We start from the raw sequence: 27744 nt of genomic DNA, 5'->3' as shown, positions 1-27744 counted from the left end.
TTAGAATGCCAGGTTTACTGTGCTTTTTTGAAAAATTTGTACCTCTTTTACCTTAGGTTTTTGTAGCCATTTCGGTCTTTTCTTTGAAGTTAACTTTTCGTATTTCTGCGTATGGGCTCTTTCGCATAAAACTATTTTTCTTTGCGGTACACAGTACCAAATATTGCTGTGTAACCAGACATATCTGTATTTGAAAGCATTTGAAAATGTGAAATACTTTTTATTCTCATGAATTCTTTTCAGAAAAGCGACATGACGAAATCAGTCAAAAGTTTGATTCATAGATTTTCTCAGTTTTTTTGACCATAGTTTTTTTGAGTAAATCGCAAAAAAAAGTAATTATTGGCCATTAACTTGTTTTGTGCTGTGCGTAAATTTGTTCTAACATAGTTTTAAATAACTTAAGAGTCATTTATTTTTAAAATTATGTTGCATTAAAAACAAGTTTTTTGTTCCGACTTTCGATACGAAAGTAACGGAATATTTGTGCTCGGGGTGGGTTTTTTTTTTCTTCAGACAAATTTCGACTTTTTAACTAGCCATTTTTGACGTAATTTTTTTATATCATTCAAAAGGTATTGTTGTCCTGAGCTCAAATTTGAAAAGATATTTCACCTGTGATCATTTTTCAAAAAGTTATGGGGGTTTAAAGATTGCCATTTTGGCCAATTTGGGACAATTAACGCGCGATATATTTCGCGCTATTAACGCGTAAGCGGAGAGTTAATCCGTCTTAAAATTGTTCCAAATTGGTTGAAAGAAGCTTATTTGCCATAATTGATTTGTTACAAGGAGCTAAATCTATCTTTTTGTACTTTAAATGGCGTGTGGGGGGTTGATTTTCATAAAAAATTTCGAATTTATTTAAAAAAATTATTTTTTTATTACATTTAATTTTTTGTTATTACTGCTCCATAAAACCTGAAAATGTTATTACTGCTCCATAAAACCTTAAAAGGCAGTCGGAACATTCAGGGCTTCGCCCTGATACGAGCAGTCTTGTTGCTCCGACTTTCGATACGAAAGTAACGGAATATTTGTGCTCGGGGTGGGTTTTTTTTTCTTCAGACAAATTTCGACTTTTTAATTAGCCATTTTTGACGGAATTTTTTTTATATCAGTCAAAAGGTATTGTTGTCTTGAGCTTAAATTTGAAAAAATTTTTCACCTGTGATCAATTTTTGTAAAGTTATTTTTGTTACTAGAAGCTAAATATATCATTTTGTACTTTATATGGCGTGTGGGGGGATGATTTTCACAAAAAATCTAAAAAAATTTTCACAATTTTTTTTTTTCATTTTTTTTTACATTTAATTTTTTCATCTTATTTCTGCTTCATAGACCTTGAAAGGCAGTCGGAGCATTCAGGGCTTCGCCCTGATACGAGCAGTCTTGTTCTGTTTTTGGATTCAATGTTTTTCACATCAACGCAGCAAATTGAAGGCTTATCCTAAAAATAGATTTCAGAATGTTTGCTGAAAAGTATTTTTTCTACCTCGAGAAACTCTAAGTCGAGAAACATCCTGGAGCATCTCCTGAAATTTATAGTTTGCGGTTACCAACTCTCCTCAAATGTCTTCAGCTCTATCAGACGGTGACGGTGCTTTAACTTGAATTTTTCTGATAGCTTATAGGCATAGGCAATAAAAAGTTATGATGAGATTGAAAACCGACCATTTTTCTTAAGCTTATAGATTTTAGATAATTTGGTTGATTTTATACTGGTTATGTATAGAATTTTCAAACATCACAGATTTCATACAAATAAATACTTGATTAAGTGCAGGTGTATTTACGCAGCCTAATTGATAATGAAATATGGGTTATATTCAATTTGAATACATGTTTTTTACAAAGTTTTTTTAAAAAACTTGAAATCTACTAACTTTTTTTTGGAAAATACTGAAATCTAACTGTACAGAACCGGTCATAGCTTATCAAATGATCGCAAATTACACATTGTTACTATGAGCTCAAAGTAAGAAGCTCAAATGTCTTCAGCTCGATCAGACGGTGACGGTGCTTTTTCTTGAATATAATTTTACTGATAGCTTATAGGTATAGGCAATAAAAAGTTAAGATGTTGAGATTGAAAACTGTCCATTTTTCTTAAGTTTATAGATTTTAGACAATTTGGTTGTTTTTTTACGGGTTCTGTATAGAATTTTAAAAGATCACAGATTTCATACAAATAAAAACTTGATTATGGGCAGGTGTATTTACGCAGCCTAATTAATAATGAAATATGGGTTATATTCAATTTGAATACATGTTTTTTACAAAGTTTTTCTAAAAAACTTGAAATCTACTAACTTTTTTGGGAAAATACTGAATTGTAACTGTACAGAACCGGTTATAGCTTATCAAATGATCGCAAATTATACATGGTTACTATGAGCTCAAAGTTAGAGCTCAAATGTCTTCAGCTCTATAAGACGTTGACGGTGTTTTATCTTGAATATAATTTTTCTGATAGCTTATACGCGTAGGCAATAAAAATTTATGGTGCTGAGATTGAAAACCGACCATTTTTCTTAAGCTTATAGATTTTAACAATTTGGTTTATTTTATACGGGTTATGTATAAAATTTTATAACATCACAGATTTCATGCAAACAAATCCTTGATTATGGGCAGATGTATTTACGCAGCCTAATTAATAACGAAATATGGGTTATATTCAATTTGAACACACGTTTTTCACAAACTTTTTTAAAAACTTGAATTCTACTTATTTTTACAGGAAATTACAGAATTGGTTAAAGCTTATCAAATGATCGCAAATTATACATTGTTACTATGAACTCAAAATTAGAATTTATTTCTTTTCTTGTAATGTTTTTTTTTTCTAGAATTTTTGGGACTTAACAACTACAAATTTGACTAATTTGAGAGATCAAAAAATTTTGTGCAAATAACGCGTAAACCAAAATTTATTTTCTCAGAAAAAAAGCGGAAAACACATGCTTGGGATGTTTTTTGTCGATTTTTGGCTTCCTTTCTATTTTTTTGTTTTTTTCTCTTAGTATCAGAAAATTGTTGTTGTAGCCTATAGCTTGAATTTTAAATTTTTTTTCTAGATGTGATCATTTTCTCACAGCTTTATTGGTTTGAACTGATTATCTTGGCAACTATAGCTCAATTTGCGATATTTAACGAGTGATAAATTTTGTTAGCGGCAACATAACCAGTGTAAGCGGCAAATTAACCAATCAAATTGAATTACGGCCATCAATTTGCACTTAACGATAAGTGACCAGTTTCAAAATATATCTCTTTCTACTTAACATAGCTTGTGGGGGAATAAAATTAATACAACTGAGCGTGTTTTTTAAAATATTCAAAATAAACTTTTATTTTGACTATTTTGTAAGGTTTTGTAAATGGAACGCCGATAGAGAGAGGATAGTTGAAGCATTCATTTTTTGCTTTAATATGCGAGCAGTCTTATTTATCTTAGATAAAACTTCAAATTGCATTCAGGCAGTCTAATTGGTCTATTGATTATCTTGCCATATGCAAAACACAACCATTTTAACTATATTTAGCTCGGGCGGGGTTGTTCCATAGAAAATTCTAAAAAGTGGTTCTTATTCAAAGTTTTATCATGATTTTTTAAAGGGAACACTACTTCTTAGATCTAACAGTGCCAATCTGAACATTCGGGACATTGCCTTGATACGAGCAAGGTTATTGTTCCGACTTTCGATACGAAAGTAACGGAATATTTGTGCTCGGGGTGGGTTTTTTTTTCTTCAGACAAATTTCGACTTTTTAACTAGCCATTTTTGACGGAATTTTTTTTATCATTCGAAAGGTATTGTTGTCTTGAGTTTAAATTTGAAAAGATATTTCACCTGTGGTCATTTTTCGTAAAGTTACGGGGGTTTAAAGATTGCCATTTTGGCCAATTTGGGACAATTAACGAGCGATACATTTCGCGCTATTAACGCGTAAGCGGAGAGTTAATCCGTCTTAGAAATCGTTCCAAATTGATTAAAAGAAGCTTTTTTGCCATAATTGGTTTGTTACAAGGAGCAAAATCTATCCTTTTGTACTTTATACGGCGTGTGGGGAGATGATTTTCATTAAAAAATTTCACATTTTAGAAAAAAAAAACTTACTACTGCATATTAGAAAAAAAAATGTTATTACTGCTCCATAAACCTTAAAAGGCAGTCGGAACAATCAGGGCTTCGCCCTGATACGAGCAGTCTTGTTGCTCCGACTTTCGAAACGAAAGTAACGGAATATTTGTGCTCGGGGTGGTTTTTTTTTCTTCAGACAAATTTCGACTTTTTAACTAGCCATTTTTGACGGAATTTTTTTATATCATTCAAAAGGTATTGTTGTCTTGAGCTTAAATTTGAAAAAATATTTCACCTGTGATCAATTTTTGTAAAGTTATTTTTGTTACTAGAAGCTAAATTTATCATTTTGTACTTTATATGGCGTGTGGGGGGATGATTTTCACAAAAAATCTAAAAAAATTTTCACAATTTTTTTTTTCATTTTTTTTACATTTAATTTTTTCATCTTATTTCTGCTTCATAGACCTTAAAAGGCAGTCGGAGCATTCAGGTCTTCGCCCTGATACGAGCAGTCTTGTTCTGTTTTTGGATTCAATGTTTTTCACATCAACGATTCAACTGTCAAATGTTTATCGTTCTGATTTTAGTTTTGTTTCTCATAAAATTTTAAATGATTGTCCGTTTCTCCAGTCGCCTCAGTTGGCTTGCACCTAGTAAACCAACAGTGACAACTTGAAATATCACTTTAAGTTACTGAAGAGAGACGCAAAAATTTTTTAATCAGTCCCTCACTAATTTAAAAAATTGATGCGATGTATTTATTCATGGATAAAGGGATGTTTTCCGAGGATTTAAAACTAAGACAAGACTGCTCGTATCAGGGCGAAGCCCTGAATGTTCCGACTGCCTTTTAAGGTCTATGAAGCAGAAATAAGATGAAAAAATTAAATGTAAAAAAATGAAAAAAAAAATTGTAAAAATTTTTAAAGATTTTTTGTGAAAATCATCCCCCCACACGCCATATAAAGTACAAAGTGATAGATTTCGTTCCTTGTAACAAATCAAATATGGCAAATAAGTTTCGTTCAACCAATTTGGAACGATTTATAAGACGGATTAAATCTCCGCTTAAGCGTTAATAGCGCGAGTTATATCGCGCGTTAATTGTCCCAAATTGGTCAAAATGGCCAAAATGGCAATCTTTAAACCCTAATAACTTTACGAAAAATGACCACAGGTGAAATATCTTTTCAAATTTAAACTCAAGACAACAATACCTTTCGAATGATAAAAAAAATTCCGTCAAAAATGGCTAGTTAAAAAGTCGAAATTTGTCTGAAGAAAAAAAAAACCCACCCCGAGCACAAATATTCCGTTACTTTCGTATCGAAAGTCGGAACAAAAACCTAGTTTACAAAACATGATAAAATTTCAAATATTTTATTTGGCCTTAAAATTTGTTGCAGTAAGTAGTGTCAAAACTTCAATTCCAGAAGTGTAGGTTACGAATCATAAAGTCAGCGTAACAATCTGTAATTCAATCAATCACTCTACGACGATGTTTTAGCACCCCCTGGAAATGGACTTGACCGTTGGCAGGTATCAATCATGACGCGATGATCAAATGCCATGCACAGAAATTTGAAAACTTATAACTAGCATAAACTTAAATGTACCTATATGACGCTCCTCTTTTCCCAAAAATTTTGAAATTCATAGATGAAAAAATAAAGTAATTGAACTAACTGAATTCAATTACTGAAGAGAGACGCAAAAAAAATTTAATCACTCCCTCACTAATGTTTTCGATAGGTTTTGCCCTTCTTAATTAGTAGATATCAAAAAAAAACATTCGAAAAGAACGGGGATAACTAAAAATGTCAAAAAACTGTGCAACAATACAGATACTGCACATAAAAGAATGATTACTTTTCCCAATGATGAATCAAAAAGAAAGTTCAAACAATTGAGGAATGAAACCAAAAAAAAACAAATTGCGATAGAAAAGCTAAAGTTGTATGACAATGAATTGGGTAACTCTAATGATTCAAAAAGAATGTTTCAAGTTTTTAATAAGTTTTGTGGAAAAAAGAAAACTATTTCAAGTAAGTTAGAGGCAAATGATTTGAATAATTTTTTTGTAACCATTGTACCTCAACTTTCAAAAAAATTGGGGATTTCAAATATTTTGATACAATCACTCGCAATTGCGATACTTTTGTTTTCTTTCCCACTGACATTGACGAAATGGCAAAAGTCATTAAGAATTTAAAAAACAAACATTCGACTGGTCTTGATATAGGTTGAGTAATATTTGGTTGAGTAATATGATGGTCAAACTTTGTGCACCAGTCATTATGAAGCTCATGGTTGTTTGCTTTAATGAAATGTTCATCAAAGAGTCTTTTCCTGATATTTGCAAAATTGCCAAGGTGATTGCTTTATTCAAAAGTGGAAGTGACATTGATTTTAATAATTACCGGCCAATTAGCCTTCTTTCAGCAATTATCAAAGTTTTTGAAAAACTTATTTATCGACGAATGATAAACTTTTTACAGATAATTTTATTACTGTCACTCTCTGATCATTTACGGGAGAGTACACTGAAATTATGCCTTCGGCATTGCAAAACCCAGTAATTGGCTTCGAGGTGAAACTAGACACTTGGTCCGTATATATTTACCGAGGGACCCCATGATTTGTGATTAATTTTGATATGAGCTTCAACATTCTGTCGGATTTGTTCTTGTTACATGTCATCGCCAGGGGCCAACGACAAAAATCAATCTATCGCTATAATGCGTATTTGTCTGATTCGTATAGAATTTTTGTGAGGCCCCATAAATCAATTTGAATATGTTCATTCGACTCCTTGGGATTTTTGAAATTACACAAATAATTTTTAGTGCAGAGCAGTTTTAAAGTTTTATCTGCCGCTGTGCACTCATGGCTTTCTTCAGCCTCGTTGTGTTTTTTTACTCATTCAATTTTCGCCTATCGAAATAATAGTCCTCAACAAAACTTTTTGTAACCCATTGAAGATAACGATTTTTGAGGTCAACATTTAAAAACTATATTTTTCACCTCCAATTACTTTTTGTAAAGTTCTGGGGGTTTGAAAATTGCCACATTGGCCATGTTTTGGACTAAATTATGCGGGCTTTGAAGTTTTAATTCATAAAGCTGAGAGCGTAACGAAAATTAATTATGCGCGAGGAATCAACCCGCACAACAAAAATGTTCCAAATTGAATTGAGGCTAGCGAATCGGTCGTATCAATTTCGTCGACTCACTATTTCAAACTTTGATAATGTCCAAACTAAACAGGTTTTCAAAGTTTTCTTTTTCCAAAAACTATTCGATATGAATTAAAGGACAGTCGGAACATTCAAGGCTTTGCCCTGATATACGAGTAGCCTTGTCTGTCTCATAATAGTTCCAAATTGCCTTGAGGCACGCTCTTTTTCCTTTTTAGTAGATTAAGTTAGATTTATTTGTAGTTATTTAATACAACACTATCTGCATAAAATATTTGTAGTTAAAAAACAGGAACATCTCCGAAAACACGAAAAAAAAGTTTTTGGAGACATGAAAAAAAACCTTCAAAAAAAGCTGTGGGGGATGATTTTCAAAAACACCTCAAAATTTTTTTTTGATTTTTTTTCTGTTATTTAAAATTTTCATCATTATATTATTAAAAACTATTAAACTATTCCAAAATTTAGAAATTAAAATGCAGTCGGAACACTCAAAGCTACGCCTTGATACGGGCAGTCTTGTTTTTTAGTTTTTGACGTAAATTAGCGAGAGCTAAAATGCATATTCACATAAAGCAATTTGGTGCAAGGTTTTTACGATGAAAACTTGATGTGTAATTAGAGGCATTTTTGAATGAAGATGATGAACTATCTTCTTCTGGTTATTTGTTTTGAATTGCGCAGACTCATGATACATTTGTAATACAAGAAAGCACACAATAAAAAAGTGGGAAGGTGTATCAAGGGAAAACGCGTGTACTTCTCAATTTGCTCTAGTTGTTTTCGAATGCAATTATGACAGCCATATCCTTCAAACTGAAAAAAATCTTGTTACAATTTTTTCATAGGTATCAGTCCAGTTGAGTAAAAAACCAGAATCTTTTCTTTATGGCGTCCAAAACTGATCATTTTGATTTCCTGACCAAAAGATCTTGTTATTTGAATCTGATTAGCCCAAATCACAAAGTAAAAAGAAATTGGAAACTGAATTTCAAAAAGAAAAGCTAATTTATAGGACGATTGGACTTTTGGATTTTAGTTTTTTGGGAATTTTGGAGCAAAAAGAGAAAAGATTTAAGTGTTAATTTTTTTTCTGTCGCTGCTACCCGTACTGAAAATTTGGTAGCAGGATAACTTACCCTATTTCACTTTACCCTATTCCGTTTTAAGCTATGCCCTTCTACCCTATGTACCAATTTACCCTGTGCCAATCTACCCTACGCCAGTTTACCCTACGCCTAAAATAAGACAGAGAGACAACAGCAAAATCGCGACAGTTGCGCCAATTTGTTGTGTGCTTGCCTACAAGGTCTCTTTACGAAAATTAGAGCCGGTTATCGCCACGAAGCGGTGACGCGCGCGTAGCACGCCCATCGGCGACCTAAAACCGAGATAGGAAGCTCAATTATCTCTGACCAGTTGAACTATTTTTAGAGTAAATTTTAGGGTAAACTGGCATAGGGCAATTTGGCATGGGGTAGATTGTCATAAAACCGAAAATTCTGAGATTGAACTCGAACTAAACTGATTTTGAAGAGATGAAACAAGCCGTGTAAAAATCAATTTGCGATATCTTTTTTTGCATAATTAACTCAACACTACGATAAAACGGTCTTGTCAATTCAAGATTCTAGTTTTTTTGAAAAAAAATTGACGGACATTACGAGGCCAAACTGTGCACTGGATAGGCGCACAATTTTGTGTCTGTATATTCCTGGAATCCAGATACAAACATGTTCCAAAATGAATGAGTATTCCTCTTACAAAAGTTTCCTGGATTCCGCGTACAAATACCTGTAACGTAAATTTTGTCGGCACATTTCTTTCGTTGCGGATTCCGCAACAAGAAAATATAGCTAGTTGTTTTTGGATTCCGCAACTGTAAGTGGATTCCGCAAAGTGTGTGCGGAAACCGAAAAATGTATGTGGAATCCGCAAACAAAATGCGGATTCCACTTGCATTTTGCGGATTCCACTTACAATTTCGGGACTCCGCTTGCAACTGCGGATTCCGCAGCAGCTCAATGTAACTAAAGACATGTCTTATTATTTGTTTGTGGATTCTGCAAAATGTTCTGGATTCCGCAAATACAGTTGCGGATTCCGCAAATTCGCCTATTTTCGAAATGATTTTGAGAAGTACAATGTTTTAAGTATTTGTTTGTGGATTCCAAAACAGCAAAGAAGATCAAAGAAAGGTAGCAATGTTGCGGTTTGCGAAGTAGCAAAGTTTTTTTTTCTTCAGACAAATTTTGACTATTTAACTATCTATTTTTGACGGAATTTTGTGCTAAAATACTATAAACACTCGAAAAAACGTTAAAAATAGCTGCCTATGAAAAAATTTCCATTTATGCACCATTTTAATCCGTTTAGACTTTATTCACACTACATTTCACCTCGAAACAAAAATTCCATTCAGATTTTTGCAACAAATTTAAAAATTTCGCGCTAAAATTCAAAGTACAAAATTTTTGTAAATTGCATGAAATTATTATAAAAAAGCTGAATAAAAATGAATATATATTATTTTAACTGTGCGTAAAATGTGTGTAAAAATTTGTCTACAAAAATGAAACTCTTTCTTCTTAAAATTTAAATCCACGGGAAGTTTGGTTCAAACAGGCTGTTTTTTTTAATCGAACAGAATGGTAAATCGATTTCAAACTGATTCAAATTGATGAAAGATTATTTCTTATCAGCACGGGTAAGTTTCTCGAATGAGTTTTCACAGATGCAATTATAACGTTTTTGAAGGAGGAGACAGGCTCCGAGACATTTGGTAGCACAATAAAGACAGCTTTTTTGGCAATTTTTTTGCACCGCAGGCAAATTTTTGACGAAAAAAAAAGACGAAGAAAAGTGGACAAAGTGCCGTTTTTTGGTAATTTGTTGGCGGTTTTGATAGAAAAATTGGCATTGTTCTGCGCGCGCTCCCCCTGAAATTTTCGAGTCGGTATCCGAAAATTGAGTCTGAAAAAACTAGTGCCTCAGATGCCAAATTCTTGAGAGCCGATGCGTCCCTCTCTCCCCTAAATCTGCCCCTGTTTGTTTCGTTGTCATCAGCTTTCCAACTAGTATCAATGGAAGTATGAATAGCAAAACTTTTTCAAGAAACTCGAGAAATATTGACTAACTTTCTGATGGTGCTTCATTTTGAATGTTCTAAATTCCTTTTTAAAATAAATTTAATACCTGTAAAAAGGCAGTAAACAGTAGCGAAACGATCACTCTGTTGTTAGAAATTAACTATATATCGTTTTCATTACAATGCCAAACTCGATAGGCGCAAAATTTTGTGTCTGTTTGTTCCTGGATTCCAGCGAAAAGTCTTTAAACATGTTAAAAGTTTGTCAAAAATAATGAAAAGAACAAAAAAAGAACAGAGGGAGCGTCCTTATTGCTGAATCCGCTTACAATTCACAAAATACACAGTTTGGCCTCGAAATGTTACGGCTTAAATGATTGTTTTAAAAGATTGAGAAAAGGATTAAGACAAACCAAAGGATTTGAGTGGATGTAGTAATCTGATGTAATCATGAATGGAACTAGGAATCCTAGCACTACTGTAGCAAAGTAAATCAGGATCCTGTTTAGAAACTTTCAAGCAGACATTCACCTAAAGTCCTAAAAAAGCGAACTTAAAGTAGGCTCCCCTCATAAGAAAAACAATTGATATTGAAAATATTTTGTCGTCCTTGAAATTAAGATAGATGCCGTACCCAGTAAATTTTCTAAAACGGATCTGAAATTATCTATTTCAGATCTAAATTTCAGATCTGAAATAGGTTGTGAAATGTTTAAATAACGCTTGGATACTTTAAGCATGGGCTATTCAGATATAATTTCAGATCTGAAATTTTGTTTTTCTTGGTTATTTCAGATCTGAAAAAATCTATTTCAGATCTAATTTCAGATGTGAAATTTTCTTTTTCTTGGGTATTTCAGATCTGAAATTTTCTTTTTCTTGGATATTTCAAATCTGAAATTCTCTTTTTCTTGGCTTTTTCTGGTCTCAAAATTAACAATGATGCCCGTACCCAGTAAATTTTCTAAGACAGATCTGAAATTATCTATCTAAATTTAATATTTTCATGCTCAACGTGACACGTAACAAAACTTCAAGAGTCAATTCGAAATTTTGAAATTTTCGATTTTTATCAAAAAAAAATAATTTTCAAATCTGAAATTGGTTAACTCTTATCTAGGATCTGAGATAAAAAATTTCAGATCTGAAAATTAACTCACACAAGAAATAAAGAGTTTCAGATCTGTTTTAGAAAATTTACTGGGTACGGGTACACTTCGAGTCAAAATGATTATTTCTGAAATATCTAGTTTGTCTAGTTCAAATCTAGTTGAAATTTTTCTAAGTGCGCTTCCTTTTGTGAATTGATTTCTAGGGGCCCCCGCTTGTTCAATTCTTAAAATATATATTCCAACTTTTCTATAAAAGCTGCAAAAAAATATGCTTTCAAGCGATGGATTAGTTTTTTTTCGCGAAACAAAAAATTGCACTGATAATCCATCCCCCCTCCCTTTCCGGTGATACCATTGGGAAAATATGAAAGGAATGTCTGTTTGATTTGTTATTTGTTACCGTTTTCTTTTAGTCAGAAACGAATTGCTGGTTTCCCCTGTACAAATGAGCAGGTATCTCTCCACTGAGTAAAATAGGTAACTGATCAGAATACGCGGTGAGCACAGGAACTTGTTGCGGGGGGGGGGGGGGGGGGGGGTGGGATAATTTTTTTACACTGCCTTCATGTTGCTACACTCTCACAACCAATGAGCACGGATTATGTTGGGCCTCAATCCACCAACCTTTGGACTGAGAGGCGGAGAACAAAATCACCTCTTTTTGTTTTTAAAATTTCCTTTCCTCATATTTGTACCTTTCAGCTTGGATGACATGAGCTTTAAATCCGGATTACATAAGAATAGGCTAGAAAAATGCTTTGGATCTGATTTTACGCCTGCTTTTAAACTGCACATACGAATTATTCTGATCTATCACCGGCAAAGGATACGTTCTGAACGACTTGACACCAATAGGGCGTGACGTCAGTAATGAGTCTCAGCATCTGGTGCCATCGTCTCACAGTTCCATATGCTGGCCAAAATGTGTCCAGAGGAGTGAAATCAGCAATGTGTCGAATACTCAAATATGAGCTGAACGAAAACTTTTTTGAGGTTCTTAGGAAGGATTTTTGTGGATTATATAGTTTTTAGGATCAGATGGATTATATCGTTGCAAGTTAAGATGGATTTAAGATGGATTTTAGCAGAGAATGTAAATTCTTGGAGATGAAGTTTTTCGATTATTTAGTTCTGAATAACCGATGAAAATCTTGACCATTTTTGCGATAGAAATGATCAAACGGTGTCAATTTTTTACATCGCTATTGAAACAATTGACAAACTTTTTGATCCAACTTACGTCATAGTTGATTAAAATAATACAAGCTTTCAAAACTTGAGTTGACTTCGATGTTTTATGTTTCAGGCCATATGGGCACAAACTATGAATTCTAACAGCAAGCATGGTCATTTTGCAAGTTTGGACAGCAGAATCCAATAAAATTCCGTGGGTCAACGGGAAAACCCGGGTCGAGGTCCATGACTTTGTGTACATATTTTGAAAGTCACGTGACACGCCTTTTCTAGAGTCAAATAGCATATTCGGGACATTTAAGTCATATTAAGTCCTGAAACCTTGGTATCATCAGCAATGTCCCCATGAATTCCTAAATTCGAAGTGCTTTTCGCTGATTTGCCAATTTTGCTTCCAAAAATCTGAGCCTTGAACATAAAAAGGGGAACTAGACCCGGAAAAGATACCAAGAAAAAATATAATTTTATAGCCTTTCTTCAATGACCAAAAGACTAACATACGATTTAAAAAAAGTAAATAACAATCATTAACCAATTTTTTCTCAAACTTCAAGCTCAACAATTGAATAATTACAAACAAAAAATCTCGTTCAACTTGAAGGCATTTGCAAAGATATCCCGGCCGCAAAGTCTGTCCCATATTGGGTAGGCCGGATACTCCACGCTTTGAGAGCCAGTTCCTCCATTATTTTTGATTGTTTTTACAGAAGTAACGTAGTAGTTCTACCTTGAAGATATGACAATAGCCGAAGATTGAACAAAAACAGCAAAGGTTCGTTACAAAATTACGACTCATTCAAGACTCCAAAAAATTGATTTTTTAAATTCATGATAAAATTTCCAAAATAGCATTGCAGAGAGATGGGATACTGATACAAAATAATTTAATTATATTTTTGCAAAGCCATTATTTGGGAGAACGTCACTGAAGTATTATTTCATAGAAATTTTCACTCAACTAGATGATGATAAATTGTTTTCAGGCAGAAAATATACACAACTTTGCAAAATGATTTTTTTTTCAAAATAAAATTACATCTGCTCGGGATTGTAGGTTCAGGTATTTCTGACAGGAAAAAAATTATCACTATTTTATCTACATGAAGTGAGAATTATGTCTCCTAACATATTTTAACTACAGTCGTAAGATAATTTGAATAAATGCATACAAGAAACGGGTGTGTAAAAGTACGCATAAAAACAAAAAATAGAAAAAACGAAAAACGAATGAATTAAGGGAGAAGAAAAAAAATTATTTTTCTATAATAATTTTCATTGTCCATAATATAGCAATACAAAAAAGTAGTTGAAGACGTTTAGTTCAAAACTTCGAAACGAGTTGCAGGTGTTATAAAACTTATAAAACTTGGATGGTTTTTTATAACACAGTTCAACTTTTTTTGCACCCTTGGAAGAGGCGCATCTAAAGAAATTTTATACGCAGCTACTGCCACCCTTCGAGCGTTCATAGGATTGTCCGTTAAATTGCTTATTTCATTTTGATTTGCGAATTCATATAAAAATACACAGGTCATTTTTCATTAAAAAATTTGACAATAATTGCATTAATTTGCATAAAGTTTGTTCGCCGAGAATAGTTTAGTTAAATTTGAGGATATTTTGTTTTTAAAATATGTTAAACACTTAGAATCACAATTTCTGAAGAAGGTCTTGAACTATTGTTTTTTTTTGGTTTAGAATATCACTTGTTATTTTGTTTGTAGCACTGTATGCCGAAAGATCGTACTGAATAAGTGGTTGCGCAGAAACTTTACTTAATTGAACAAGGTGTTACGTGAAAAATTTCTACTCATTCTGAAAAGCATGCCGAAAAACTTTGTGAGTTTTTTCATCTGGTAAATCAATATTCTCTTTGAATTTCAAAGTTTCATCCAGGATAAATAAAGTAACAGAAGTGGTTATCTGCCTCAGTTTCTTCATTTTTTTGGGTGACATGCTAAATTTTTGATGGGTTTCGAGAGCAGTCCGAGAATGTAGTAGCCCAAACTATGCCCTCCCCTCCCCTCCTCTCCCCTCCCCGTGAGAATTTATTCTGTTGCTATCTCTAAATAGCACAGAGAATGTTCCGATTCAAAACATTTATGAATCCGGTACCTTCCTTAGCGTAGTATGCTCTGCTCTAGAGCTAGTGTAATTTGGCGCCAAATGCGCCCAAAAAATTTGAAATGGTCGGCTAAAAAGGATTCTTCTGAAACGGTAGCAAAGGTTTGACCGAATGAAAAAAAATGTGCAACCAAGAATAGGGGGAAGTTTTTAAGTTTCATTTCACAAAAGGAGAAAATGGTAGTAGCATGAATGCTCCAGTGTAGTTAAAGCCAGATTCACGACAGAAAAACATGAGAGTAGCCCAGAATTCGATCAAGTAGCTGGCGAGTCCCAGAATTCCAGTAAAAACCAGATCGACAACACTTTGGAGAGTCACCAAGAAGTAAGACAAATTATGCAGGTCTTTGTTTGTTTGACTCATTTTTTCACTCAAACTCAACCTATTGCCCCCTTCAATGTCCACAACTTTATTCCAAAAAATATAAGAAAACCTTATAATCTGAACTTGAATAGCTGTGATTATTTGCATAAAACTGGGCGTAGCTGCTTAGCTATAGTCGATGACATTTTGGTCATTTGGTTTTTTGTCACTAAATGGAAATAAAAATGGTATAAAAAATATAAAAGTAGACAGGGAAGGGGGGCTAGGAGAAAAAAAAGAGTCCTTTGTCGATCAGGACGCATGCAATGAAGTAAGAATTCAGAAAGATAGTAAGTAGGAACATGGGCCCCTGAAAATCAAAACAGAAAGTTACAAACAACGCAAGTCCTCAGGGTGTCTTTCAGAATCTTTGATGTTCAGCTCAGATATAGCTTTTTGTTGATATCCCACAATATGAAATTGAACAAATTTTGAACCCCAGAAACACTGAAAGAACGCCAGGATCGTCAATACTTTTTATAACACTTTATAACTTTAATACAACTTCAATTCCGAAAGGAAAATTTCATTTCGTGAGTCAAATCATATTTGCTTGTAGTTTTAGTTCTAACGGAATAAAAACCAATTTATTCAATGATAATTAGTTGCTAGGACCCGGGCAAGTAGCAACAGTGTTTTGAACACGATTATAGAAAAAAATACAGGAATAAAAAAAAATTATTTTGTTTTCCATTTTTAACCTAACTTACTGTTTTTTTTCTCACATCAAATGCGATGGAGTTAGTTTATAGAACCAATATAACTGAAATTTATGAACAAACTGCAATGAAACTAAATAGAGAATTCATTTACAATGATTTTCATCATGTTATTGCTCCGACGGAAAATTTATTGGGGTGGTTTTTATTCAGCCCATTTTCGACATTTTCACCAAGCAACTATGAGTTAACTATCTAAAAAATGTGTGTATGTTGAGTTTAAGTAGTTTTTTAGAAAAAAACTTTTTGCTTGTTAACCTTTTTCGAAAATTAATGGGGTTTGAAAATTGCTAATCGGGCCCATTTGGTATGACTAAACCGCGATGAATTGCGTTTGTCTAAGACGCGTGAGCTAAGTAAGTCCCTTGAGAGCGGGTTTTTTTTTATAAACTTTTCGGTTTTTTTTTCTTGAGTCTAATTCACAGCCAACTACAGTGCTGATCAGTGAGTGCTAATCCGAGACAAAAAAAATCAACAAATCGAGCAAAAATTCAAACGCGTTTTTTTCAAGCTGGGTTAAAGTTAGACAAAACTAAAGAGAACAGAAATTTCTTAGATTTTTACCAGAATTAACATGGTGTAGCTTATTTTGCACAATTCTTAACCAAATTTTTACCCCATAAATGGTTCATTTGGGTTTGCGTTAGTTAATCAAGGATTACCGAATTAATTGTCTACAAACTTACATCAAAGGGAGCCATTTACACAACAAAAAAAAAGATATACAAAAAAATCACAAAAATTTTGCGGAAAATGTTCGAAGTGTGTTTTTAAGCAAAAGTTTTGGTTTGTATTTTGTTTCATTTTCTGGCAATTAAGCGATACCGTATCCTTTATACATGTTTTTGGACGTTTTTACCCTTCTGAATTTTTTTGGGCCGTTCAAGAAGCTTTTTTATAACTTTCTCATCAATTAACTTAATATATCAAACGTAATTCTAAATTTAACAAGACTGCTCGTATCAGGGCGAAGCCCTGAATGTTTCGACTGCCTTTTGAGGTTTATGGAGCAGTAATAACATTAATAAAATAAATGTACTACAAACAACATGAAAATTTTTTAGTCTAAAAGTTGAAGTTTTTTGTGAAAATCATCCCCCCACACGCCATATAAAGTACAAAAGGATAGATTTTGCTACTTGTAGCAAATCAATTATGGCAAATAAGCTTCTTTCAACCAGTTTGGAACGATTTCTAAGAGGGATTAAATCTCCGCTTACGAGTTAATAGCGCGAAATATATCGCGCGTTAATTGTCCCAAATTGGCCAAATGGCAATCTTTAAACCCCCATAATTTTACGAAAATTGATCACAAGTGAAATGTCTTTTCAAATTTGAGCTCAAGACAACAATACCTTTCGAATGATGTAAAAAAAATGTCGTCAAAAATGGCTAGTTAAAAAGTCGAAATTTGTCTGAAGAAAAAAAAACCCACCCCGAGCACAATTATTCCGTTACTTTCGTATCGAAAGTCGGATTAATAACGCAAAACAAAATGACTCCTTTTTTTCTGGGTTAAGTTTTGATTCCAAATTTCGCAAAAAACTAATCCATCTAACTTAAATTAAAAATGTAAGCAACTTTTGTTCTCTTCACTTGTTGTCTAATTATAATCCATATTGAGAAAAACGTTTTCAAACTTTCAATTTTTGTTCGTTTTGTCCGGATAAATTAAATCTGCACTAGTTTTTTGGTATATTATACTTTCACTTCCGTGAAATGTCCTTGAAGTTACTTAAAATGTGCAGAAAAACATGAGCTAATTCAATGAATTTATCTGTCACTGAGATGTTTTGCTCGTAACAAAAAATTGATTAATTGGAAAGATTATAGCTGGATATAAAAAAGCAATTTAGCATAATGAAACAGAAAACTAAATCAATCAACCCAGGTTTTTCAGAAATTTTATACTTTATACATGTTTTTGGACGTTTTTACCCGTCTGAATTTTTTTGGGCCGTTCAAGAAGCTTTTTAATAACTTTCTCATCAATTAACTTAATATATCAAACGTAATTCTAAATTTAACAAGACGGCTCGTATCAGTGCGAAGTCCTGAATGTTTCGACTGCCTTTTGAGGTTTATGGAGCAGTAATAACATTAATAAAATAAATGTACTAAAACAACATGAAAATTTTTTAGTCTAAAAATTGAAGTTTTTTGTGAAAATCATCCGCCCACACGCGACATAAAGTACAAAAGGATAGATTTTGCTACTTGTAGCAAAATTAATTATGGCAAATAAGCTTCTTTCAACCAATTTGGAACGATTTCTAAGACGGATTAAATCTCCGCTTACGCGTTAATAGCGCGAAATATATCGCGCGTTAATTGTCCCAAATTGGTCAAAATGGCAATCTTTAAACCTCCATAACTTTACGAAAATTGATCACAAGTGAAATGTATTTTCAAGTTTGAGCTCAGGACAACAATACCTTTCGAATGATGTAAAAAAAAAAATGCCGTCAAAAATGGCTAGTTAAAAAGTCGAAATTTGTCTGAAGAAAAAAAAACCCAACCCCGAGCACAAATATTCCGTTACTTTCGTATCGAAAGTCGGATTAATAACGCAAAACAAAATGACTCCTTTTTTTCTGGGTTAAGTTTTGATTCCAAAATTCGCAAAAAAACTGATCCATCTAACTAGAATTTAAAATGTAAGCAACTTTTGTTCTCTTCACTTGTTGTCTAATTATAATCCATATTGAGAAAAACGTTTTTAAACTTTCAATTTTTGTTCGTTTTGTCCGGATAAATTAAATCTGCACTAGTTTTTTGGTATATTATACTTTCACTCCCGTGAAATGTCCTTGAGGTTACTTAAAATGTGCAGAAAAACATGAGCTAATTCAATGAATTTATCTGTCACTGAGATGTTTTGCTCGTAACAAAAAATTGATTAATTGGAAAGATTATAGCTGGATATAAAAAAAAGCAATTTAGCATAATGAAACAGAAAACTAAATCAATCAACCCAAGTTTTTCAGAAATTTTATACTTTATACATGTTTTTGGACGTTTTTACCCGTCTGAATTTTTTTGGGCCGTTCAAGAAGCTTTTTAATAACTTTCTCATCAATTAACTTATATATCAAACGTAATTCTAAATTTAACAAGACTGCTCGTATCAGGGCGAAGCCCTGAATGTTTCGACTGCCTTTTGAGGTTTATGGAGCAGTAATAACATTAGGAAAATAAATGTACTAAAACAACATGAAAATTTTTTAGTCTAAAAATTGAAGTTTTTTGTGAAAATCATCCGCCCACACGCCATATAAAGTACAAAAGGATAGATTTTGCTACTTGTAGCAAAATCAATTATGGCAAATAAGCTTCTTTCAACCAATTTGGAACGATTTCTAAGACGGATTAAATCTCCGCTTACGCGTTAATAGCGCGAAATATATCGCGCGTTAATTGTCCCAAATTGGCCAAAATGGCAATCTTTAAACCTCCATAACATTACGAAAAATGATCACAGGTGAAATATCTTTTCAAATTTGAGCTCAGGACACCAATACATTTCGAATGATGTAAAAAAATTTTGTCAAAATTTGCTAGTTAAAAAGTCGAAATTTGTCTGAAGAAAAAAAAACCCACCCCGAGTACAATTATTCCGTTACTTTCGCATCGAAAGTCGGAACAATAACGCAAAACAAAATGACTCCTTTTTTTCTGGGTTAAGTTTTGATTCCAAAATTCGCAAAAAAAAACTGAACGATCCAACTTAAGTTAAAAATGTAAGCAACTTTTGTTCTCTTCACTTGTTGTCTAATTATAATCCATATTGAGAAAAACTTTATTAAACTTTCAATTTTTGTTCGTTTTGTCCGGATAAATTAAATCTGCACTAGTTTTTTGGTATATTATACTTTCACTCCCGTGAAATGTCCTAGAGGTTACTTAAAATTTGCAGAAAAACATGAGCTAATTCAATAATTCAAAGATTATAGCTGGATATAAAAAAGAGCAATTTAGCATAATGAAACAGAAAACTAAATCAATCAAGCCAGATTTTTCAGAAGTTTTGAAAAAGCATAAGAGACAGCAAGCAAAAAATACAGAGCAAATACGATTCAGCGGAAAGCAATGTTTTTGTTTGCACGAAGTTTATGTAACAAACATAACTGCTCTGTATTGTATAAACTAAACCGAGACTGGAAAAAGCAAACAATTCATATTGTTCTGAACTTGTGTAATGTCAATTGCGGATGAAGGGGTGGTCGCCCCCTCAACATCTCCCCTCCCCTCTTAAAGGAGAGCGCGCGCTAAAAATCGCAGTTTTTGGCTGCGACACAGAAAAGTTGGTCAAAATAAATCCTCAATTGTGAATTGAGAGAGCTCGGAAAATCAGTTTGACTGACCTAAAAGAAAGATCGGCGAAGTGTTCGACAAATCTTTGCAAACTGTGTTCATGTTTGACGCCGTTTTATTTTCCTACTTTGAATTTTGAGTTTACTTAATCTTTTTAAAAAAATTATTCTGAGACCAATCAAATCATTTTAGACTACTCCCTTTATGTATAACTTTTGGTAAAGTTACGTAATATGACACAGAATTACGCAATATGACACAAAACATAGATATCAACAACATCTTCCGCCGACTTGCCTTTCTTGCACTGAACGCTGATTGCCGCGTAAAAAATAAAAAACTACAAAACTATACGTAATGGTACACTGGAAAAATATGAATTATGAGACGCATACGTAAGTGAGCTTCACCGCTGAGACCATGCAACTTTTTTAGTCTTTCTTTGAATTTCTTCGTCGTTGTTGTTCTAAATTGCGCAATTTTTTTTTTTCATTTATTTTTGAATAAAAACTAATTTAAGTAAATGGAATTTAAAAAATGGAAAATAAATTCAAAGCGACTGCAACTTTTATTCACTTTTTCGCATAAATACGAGTGCAGTATTTTTCAAATTGAGCTCATTTTATGATTCGACACGAATTGATGCCTCAATTGTTCTTGACTTGACCCGGTTTAAACTGAAATAAGATCATTTTTGAACCAACCCATGCTTCGATATTGGTTTGGCCAAAAGGTTTTTCGATCGATGCAGTGGCGTTCAAAAACCTGTTGCAGTTGAATAATTCCCAATTAAACTTAAAGATCAACTTTGAACTAAAACTTTGGTTTTTTGAGCGTAAACTGACTGTTTTGATTTTGGAAATTGGGGCATTTTCTAGACTAAAAAACTTTGAAATTTATGTTTTTGAAGTGGGAATGTTTTCCTTGCAGCTCAAAAAAACTGGAATTTTTCTAAATTGACAAATCATCCCAAATTTTGTTCAATTTGTTTTCATGAGACAAAGGTCGGCTTTTTCCTTACACATTATAACGGAATTATAACCTTGAATAGTTTCAATATAGGAAACTTCCATGTTTCGTGTTTTTCTTATTGCTTTTTTCTATTTCGTTGATAAAATTTGTTTTAGTTATGAAAAAGTGAAAAGATCTTTTTTTTTCATTTCAGGTGCGTTATTTATTAGTATTGATGCGTATAGGTGCGTATTGATTCCTCAAAATAAATTATCAATAGTTTTGCCTCTTTTTGCCAGATTTGTTTAAAAACTGCTTTAAATATAATTTATACGTTTTTTTTGCGGCCAATAATAGTGCGCCACATATTTGACCACACATAGTTGATTATCACAGAATCGAAAAAACTCACCATTGCTATTTCAGAAAACCATTTCAACTTCAAATTTTCCAGAAAAACTGCTGGATTAGTTTTCATCTTAGTAGACCAATAATTGAAGAAATAATCATTGAAGTAGTCATCTTCTTTGTCCATGTAGAGCAAACTGTAGTTTTCATAGTCGTAGTTTCTGTAGTCCATTTTTATAGCGTCAAAAAGGAACTGAATATAACAATATAGAATATTTGTATTACTAAAACATAAACACCTTATAATTGTATGATCAACACAAGGATTAAACTTACTCTTCTGCAGGATGTAAAAAGAAAAATAAGAAAAACATGAAATTTTCTTAAAAAATAAAAATAAAACTAAAGATCCCAAAGCAACAGAACAAAACTGCATATTTTGAAATGCAAAACCAAGAAAAAGTCGGTTCGGCTTGCAAAAACATCAAAGGTTTCGGTAGCAGCCGTTTTTGCACGCAAGAGTTAATTTTTTTCTTTCCCTAATCCCCACTACTGCATTAAACTATGTAGGTATTTGCGTTTGAAATATGCTTCGAATTTTGCTGCGGAATCGGCGCTGGAAGGTTTTTGATAGGTCTATGCCCTGTGATGAGGGTTGATTTGAATTCAACGTCTAGATTCAATTCATGTGCCGTCCATTTTAATTTTACACTACGAGGCCAAACTGTGCATTCTGTGCAATATGAGCGCATTCCGCAACAGGCCAAAATCAGATTTGTCCCGGAATCTGCAACGTTTCTACTTTTCTTTGATATCTTTCCTGTTCTGAATTCAACAAACAAATACCTAAAACACTGTACGGCTCAAAAATGCTCCAAAATTAGGCGAGTCTGAGGAATCCGCAACAGTATTTGCGGAATACAGAACAGTTTATGGAATCCACAAACAAACAATAAGACAAGTGTATACAAAAACTAAATTGTAAGTGGAATCCGCGAATTATAAGTGGAATCCTCAAGTTGAAGGTGGAAAACATAAATTGTAAGTGGGATCCGCATTTAGTTTGAGGATTCCGTTTAAAAATGTGTAAATATGTAGTAGCGTTTAAACTTATATGTTTCTTACTGGGTGGTCACTAGCAAGTTCAATCTCAATTACAACGTTGATCAACTACCAGTTGAAACGCCCAATGTTCGATATCAATTCCAGTCAAACACCCAACTTCGTCTCAACTCCTGTGAAACAGCCATATCCGATCTCTTTTCCTGCCATCGATCTCAATTCCTGCAGTCTCAATCCTTACTAACTGAACAAACAGAAGTGAAACAATTTATCAGTTCATCTCAATCAGTTCAATAAAAAAATTTTTTTTTAATTTAGCTTTCTTTAAAACTGCGAAATCAGAACATATATTAATCATGCAGCCATTCCAGGAACACTTTGGCGTATTTTTGAACGTAACAGTTAATTCAGCTGTAGTTCAAGTTTGATTAAATTTTATTTAATTCTAATTTACTTCGATTACTTAGATGAACAATTTACTCCCCATGAACAAACAAATTTAATCAAACATTTGAACATATATCTCTCGAACAATTTTGACAGGCTGGCCCAGCTTTCAGACCATTACACATTCTGGGTAAAGTGAAAAGAACGACAAAGATTAGAATACGCTTAAAATAAAAAGCTCAAATAAGAACAAGCTGTCAAAAAAACAAACGGTAAACATTTCAAGTAGCTCATTCTACATGGCAGCATCCAGATAATAGCGGCATTATAACTGAGTTTAAAAACAGGACAAGGTGAAAAATCAAATGTCTTATTTTCAGAATGAAATTTTTGTGGACACACAACAATCAAGAAAAAATCATCCAAACAAAACTGAAAATTTTTCAAGTACGAAAAAACGAAATGGCCCATTGAGCTTGTTCATAGGCAAGCCCATGTACCCTTTAGGCTTGACTGAAGAGCCCGTCCACCACAAATCTCTAACAAATATAGCAAAATTATCATGATAACCAATTTAAAAAAAAATTCGATTGGAACGATCATCATATCATAGACAGGCAAGCTCATGCATAAATTTTATGCTGACTCATAAGGCACACGTCAAGATAAGAGAATAAATAACTCAGTTTTAATAAACAAAAAACATTTCAATTAGATATTCAACTCCCACCAACAATTTTAACAGGCCGGTTTAACTTTCAGGCTATTCACATTCTGTATACAGTAAAAAGGAAACGGCAAATTAGAATACGGGTAAAATAAAAAGCTCAAATAAAAACAAACAACAATAACAACAAACATGAAACAGTTCAAGGTGTTCGTTCTCCATGACGTCATCCACATAAGAACTACATCATACTTGAGTTAAAAAATAGGCAAGGTGAAAAATCTAATGTCGTACCACTAGCCATAAAAATAATTGGACACACAACAACCAAGAAAAAGTTAACCTTTTGACCAATCAAAATTGAAAACATTTCATGTACAAAAAACGATATAACCCATTGAATTAGTTCATTGGCGAACGCATTTACCCCTTAGGCTCCACTCAAGAGCCTGTTCACCCCAAATCTCTAAAAAGATATAGCAAAGAGTCAAAATTATCAAGATAACAAAATGAAAGAAATAATTTTCGATTGGAACGACCATCATATCAAGCATATGCAAGCTAATGTTTAAATTTTATACTGACTCAGTTGTGCACTCGTCAAAAGAAGATATTAAAAAACTTTGAACAATGAATCTAATTGTTTCAAGTGGAGAGATGATATATGAAAAAAAAATACATGACAACTTATAGGCCTATATCTATTCAAGTAAAATTATGACCCACCCAATTTTAAACATAACTAAAGCCAGTTATAAGCCTAAACCACACATGCAAAAAAATTCATCCGTACATACTTCTTTTTCACTTTGAACATTGAATAAAAAAATAAGTTTTGGTACAATCTGAAAAAATAACCACATATCAAAAAACTAAAATAATCAATCAACAAATTTTAAATTCTGATCTACTCCAAAACCATTTTGTCTTGATGTTATAAGAAAAATCAAAACTTCTGAACAAAACTCCTAACAATTTGGCCATAAATGACCACAATTCCGACAATCCAGATGATGAATTTTCCAATTTAATAGAAAAATTGGCCTCATTCGTTTTCTAAACGCAAGAAATTACCTATAAAAATCATTGAAAATCAACAAAGTAGCCTTGCATTTATGCTATGATGAAGTTTTGTGGAGCAAACCAACCTCCCATCGAACAGCAAAACCACCCAAAAACAACGCTTTAGCAAAACATTGCTTTGACAATAAAATCAAATTTTTTTGATCAGAGATCCTACAGTCATCACCATACAAAACACAAAAAATCCAACAGTTATTTGAGACGGGAAATTTTTAAGTTAGTCATTTATGAGGTTATAGGCTACTCTCCAAAATAAAACAAATTTTAATAATAACAAAGAGTGTTTTGATAATCAAAAAGTAATTTCTTGATCTTAGATCTTACGAGAGTGCTCATAGTAAAAACTTGGCAAAATAGGAATCCTCTATCATAAGTCTCGACATCTGCACCGATCTGTCTAGTTTCTCCATTTTCGTTTGATTTTTGCGTATTTTCGCGTTCGTGTAATTTCGGTAGCTAATTCACGTTGATCTAATCCGGTATCTCTTCATTAGTAATAGTGGTTGAGGCGTTAGACTACTAATCTAGGACAGTCTCAGTGCATGAGTTCGAATCCCATCTCTATTGAATTGTTTTTCAGCAATTACAACTTAGTTTTCGATTTCTCCAATCATATATTTTTACAGTAATGCAAGTTAAAATGACATTTTTTGTAAAAAAAAAAGTACTCTCTACAAAAAAGGTACTATTATGATAGGTTGCCCCCCTAAAATTTACAGATCCCTTGAGAATAGGACATTTCGAGCTCTAAAATTGTTTAATAAATGTGTTTCCAAACAACCTCCGATAAAGTTAACCAGATTCCTAAAATTTGTCCGTGGATTCCGCTGACAATGTTTAAGACCTTGCTTTTACATTCCGCATTGCGATAGATAAAAATTCAAGCTCTACTTTTTAATTGTTCAAATGCAAGTCCAGTAGTTAAATAAATTCGGAATCCGCTTTCATTCGCGGATTCCGCTTACAAATTTTGCGGATTCAACTTACAATTGCGGATTGCAGATACATTTTGCTGAATTCACTGACAGTTGCGGAATCCAGAACAACTAGCTATATTAGCTTGTTGCAGAATCCGCGACACAACAAATGTGCCGAAAAAATTTGCGGAAAATTTTTAAGTGGAATCTACTTACATTTTGGAACTTGTTTAAAGATTGGTCTCTGGAAACCAGGAAAATATAGGCACAAAATTTTGCGCCTTTACAGTGCACGGTTTGGCTTCGTAATGTAACATTTCGTGCACACTCGAATTATTCAATTGTTTTTTTTTGCAAACAGTGAAAATTATTTATTTTATTATTGTTATCGATCACCTCAAATAGCTCCAAATGAAGATTCATGTAGCTGTTTTATATATGCTAGTATCAGTTTGAAGTCCTAAATACTCCAATTGTGTTTAACTGTGCCCAAATAGTTATTGCTGTCAAAATATGGAAACTTATGTCAAAAAAGAAGGTTCATTCAATTTTTTGAAATATTCCTTTGCACTTAATGTCGAGTTAAGAGTGATATATACTATCGTGTTTGTGAACGAAATTTAGGAACCAAATTAGTAGCCTTCAGGTTTTTTCTAAGTGGGAGGGGGCTGATTTTTGAGAAACCGAAAATCGATTTCAGCGCCAAAGAAAGGGTCTTTTGCGATGTCATGGGTTTCATCCCTGAGAAAGAGTGGCTACCCATTTACCTCCCTATTTCCGCTATTCAAACTCGCTTCCAACACAAAAGTTCTAGATACGCTCCAAAAAATGTGGGTCTTACAATCCACGAACTACATACCCTCACACAAAGCCCAGTTCCTTACTTGTATACCTTTCCAATAACAATTAAATCTTCAAAAGTTGAACCAAAATGTCAGTTGTAATCAATTAAAATTAAATTATCACATTCCTTGACACAACTGCCCGAGCCGTTTTGCGAAATTGGCGGAAAAAAAATAAAGTGACAATAAAACTAAATGGCGAAAATAAAGCCTCACCGGATGTACAGCTTGTTGAAAACTACTTTTTTAAATTGTAAATTTTACCCGTTGATCAGAGTTTTTTCTTTCTGTTTTAACCATGAAATTGCCTCAAGTCATTTCGGAGCTTGAAAACTTGTTAAAAATTACCTTCTTTAATAATTAACCGTCATCAGAAAGTTTAATCTTAGTTGTATGAATCAATTTGCTCTAGTTAATGATGATCAGAATGTTTAATCTTAGTTCTATGAATCAATTTGCTTTAAGTTTTTGATGAAACTAAATCAAAATGCTAAAGATGAAAAAAAGCCTCGCAGAGCATACCGCTAGTTGAAACATACTTTTGTAGAGTCAGAATTCTTAACCCTTGATCAGAGGCTTTTATGTTTCCGTTTTAATCATCAAACTGTCTCAAGTCATTTCGGAGACTTAAAACTAGTTAAAAACTACCTTCTTTAATAATTAACCGCCATCAGAAAGTTTAGTCGTAGTTATACCAATCAATTAGCTCGAGGTAATTTCTAAGATTAAATTTTGTTGAAATTGTTATATATCTAATAATATTTGTATATACATATTTATTTACACATTAGATATAATTTTGCGGATTGCAGATACATTTTGCTGAATTCACTGACAGTTGCGGAATCCAGAACAACTAGCTATATTAGCTTGTTGCAGAATCCGCGACACAACAAATGTGCCGAAAAAATTTGCGGAAAATTTTTAAGTGGAATCTACTTACATTTTGGAACTTGTTTAAAGATTGGTCTCTGGAAACCAGGAAAATATAGGCACAAAATTTTGCGCCTTTACAGTGCACGGTTTGGCTTCGTAATGTAACATTTCGTGCACACTCGAATTATTCAATTGTTTTTTTTTGCAAACCGTGAAAATTATTTAATTTATTATTGTTATCGATCACCTCAAATAGCTCCAAATGAAGATTCATGTAGCTGTTTTATATATGCTAGTATCAGTTTGAAGTCCTAAATACTCCAATTGTGTTTAACTGTGCCCAAATAGTTATTGCTGTCAAAATATGGAAACTTATGTCAAAAAAGAAGGTTCATTCAATTTTTTGAA

The sequence above is a fragment of the Symsagittifera roscoffensis genome, chromosome 9, assembly GCF_963678635.1.
Source record: "Symsagittifera roscoffensis chromosome 9, txSymRosc1.1, whole genome shotgun sequence".
NCBI classification, from domain to species: Eukaryota; Metazoa; Xenacoelomorpha; order Acoela; family Convolutidae; genus Symsagittifera; species Symsagittifera roscoffensis.
This window is presented reverse-complemented; position numbering follows the sequence as displayed.